The sequence below is a fragment of the Mixophyes fleayi genome, chromosome 1 (genome assembly GCF_038048845.1).
Source record: "Mixophyes fleayi isolate aMixFle1 chromosome 1, aMixFle1.hap1, whole genome shotgun sequence".
In the NCBI taxonomy this organism is placed as follows: Eukaryota; Metazoa; Chordata; class Amphibia; order Anura; family Limnodynastidae; genus Mixophyes; species Mixophyes fleayi.
The window spans coordinates 122,625,485-122,628,470 of record NC_134402.1 but is presented as its reverse complement, the minus strand read 5'-3'; positions in this window follow the sequence as shown (position 1 = coordinate 122,628,470).

The following is a 2,986-nucleotide window of genomic DNA, read 5'->3' as shown; positions in this document are numbered from 1 at the left end:
TGGCTGGCCCGCTGAACGACTTGTTGAGGGGAGTTGCCACTACGGCTAAGAATCAAGCCATAGCCTGGGGAGACGCTCAGGAAAAGGCGTTCACGCAGCTCAAAGAAGACCTGACAACGGCTCCGGTGTTGGCGTACGCTGACTTTGAAAAGCCCTTCGTTCTGTATACCGCTGGAAGTCTCAAGGGCCTGGGGGCCGTGCTAGCACAAGTCCAAGGCGGCAGAGAACGGGTCATTGCCTACGGAAGCCGGAGTCTGCGGGATTCAGAAAGAAACCCCGATAATTACAGTTCCTTTAAGCTGGAGTTGCTAGCAATAGTTTGGGCAGTAACCGAGAAGTTCACGGAATACTTAACCGGCGCTGAGTTCGACATAGTGACCGACCACAATCCATTGGCTTATTTAGGCACGGCCAAGTTAGGGGCGCTGGAACAGCGCTGGATGGCTCGGTTGGCCAAGTTCGGACATAAGATCCGGTATCGACCCGGAAAGGCTAATGGAAATGCGGAAGAGTTGTCCCGGTATCCCCTGCAAGGGCCAGAGGGGCCTAGTGATGAGGACAGAGAAGGGGAAGAGATCCCGGATCTGATCCAGTTGACATCTCCTGTCTGTGCTCTGAGTGTGCCCAAGACGACCGTAGATTGGGCCGAACAACAGGCTCAGGATGCTCCATTGCGGTGTGTCCGCCAATGGAAGCAACAGGGACATTGGCCCTCTAGTGAGGAACGGCATCGACTGTCTATAGCCGGACGAAGGCTATTGCACAGATGGGATCAACTGACTGTGAGGGAAGGGGTGCTAGTTCGTCGAGCCTACCTGGAGCAGGAGCTCCGTCCTGTATGGCAGGTGGTGGTGCCTGAGTCCATGGCGCGGGACTTGGTACTGGAAGCTCATGAACAAGGCGCTCATCTCGGGGCGCCCAAGACCCATCAATGGCTACGCAGGCAGTACTGCGTACCTGGCGCCAAGGCGTTGGCGGAGGAGGTCTGCCGAGCCTGTCCACGATGTGGGGTAAGTAAGGCTGGTGAGCAGCATGCGCCCGTGCAAACCATCCAGACGGGGCGACCCTTGGAGCTGCTTATGATTGATTACGTCCTGGTTGGGGAATCAAGAAGTGGTCATAGCTACGCGTTGGTCATGACAGACCACTTTACTAAGTTCACCGTCGTCGTGCCCACACGAAACCAGACTGCGGAGGCGGCTACGCGCGCCATTGTGGAGCACTTCATTCGGAGATATGGGTGCCCGGAGTGGATTTACTCGGATCAGGGAGCCTGTTTCCAGGGACGCCTCATGGAAGGGATGTGTCACACCTATGGGGTACAGAAGTCCCGGACCACTCCTTATCACCCTCAAGGTAATGGCACCTGTGAAAGGTTCAATCGGATTTGCTGCAAATGCTCAGGGCTCTGGAGGTTGGACAAAAAAAGCGCTGGCCGGAGTTCGTGCAGGACTTGGTGTGGGTATACAATAACCGGGTACATAGTACCACCGGTTATATCCCATACTTTCTTCTGTTTGGGCGGCCTGGAAGAGAGTGGCGTGATTTGGAGTTGTCCGTCCCGGAAGAAGCGGACAGTTGGACTCCCAGCGGCTGGGTGACCGAGCAGAGGAGGAAGCTGAAGATTGCCGGGGTTGTGGTTAGGGGGCAGCTACGGTCCAAAGTCCATCACGGACTGTCACTCACCAGACTGTGAGTGCTTCTTCCCGTGTGTTTAGGTACCGTGGCCGTCCACCATCCTGAGGGTCTGCGCATGTGCAGCCCTTTCAAAACCTTCAGTACCTGTTCCTTTAACTTAATTGGCTGATCAGGCAACGCTCCCTATTTAAAGCACCTGCTGTCCATACCTCGTTGCCTGATCTTGGAGTCTCATTCCCCATGAGCCTCTGAAGGTGTTCCTGTGTTTCCTCGTGTATTCAGCGCTGCTGATTCCTGTGGTTTCCAGACCACTTCTACTCCTGTGGTTTCCAGACCACTTCAACTCTCCTGTGTTTCATCGGGACTGTTAGCTGATTCCTATCCGCTGCCTCCGTGCACTACAGTCTTCAGACCACTTCAACTCTGCTATGTTTCATCGTGACTGTTAGCTGATTCCTATCCGCTGCCTCCGTGCACTACAGTCTTCAGACCACTTCTACTCTGCTGTGTTTCATCGTGACTGTTAGCTGATTCCTATCCGCTGCCTCCGTGCACTACAGTCCTCAGACCACTTCAACTCTCCTGTGTTTCATCGTGACTGTTTGGCTGATTCCTATCTGCTGCCTCCGTGCGCTACAGTCTTCAGCTCATCTCAACTCTCCCGTGTTTCCTCGAGACTGCTACAACTGATTCCTATCCGCTGCTCTCCGTGCTCAACAGTTCCAGCTCAGCTCTACTCTCCCGTGTTTCATCGTGGCTGCACCTGCTGGTTGCTATCCGCTACCTCCGTGTACCTGCAGAGTCCTGCTGGCTGCTACTCCTCAGTTCTACTCGTGTCTGCAGCAGCTGATCCGCTCTCCGTGCTTCTCAGTGTTCCTGCTGGTCTCTACTCGCCAGTCTGCATCGGATCTGCGCCTCACTGCTTTCATCTCGTCTAGACCATCGCTACTCTTCAGGGTCCTCCAGGAGTCCAGTTCTACATACTACTGCTTCCTGAGTATTTGTTCCCCTGCTGGTCTACCTACCCGTGCGCTGCACCTACTTGATTACCGCTTCACCCTCCAGGGACTTCGCATCCTGCCGGCCTCCAGCCGTTCAGGTATCTCTGCACTCCTGTCTGACAGCCTGCTCCTGAACCACGGTATGCATACTTCTCATTGACTGTGCTGGTGTATTGCATATCTTGCTGGACTGAGTTGTTCTCCTCTGGAGTTTACTATCCGCTGAGACTTTTGCCATCATTGACTGTGTTATCTTTTGCCCAGATAGTTTCTATGACTTTGTATTATTGCAGTGCTGTTCAGTCATTACTATATTGTGCATGTCATTGTGGATCAAGTTCAAGGTG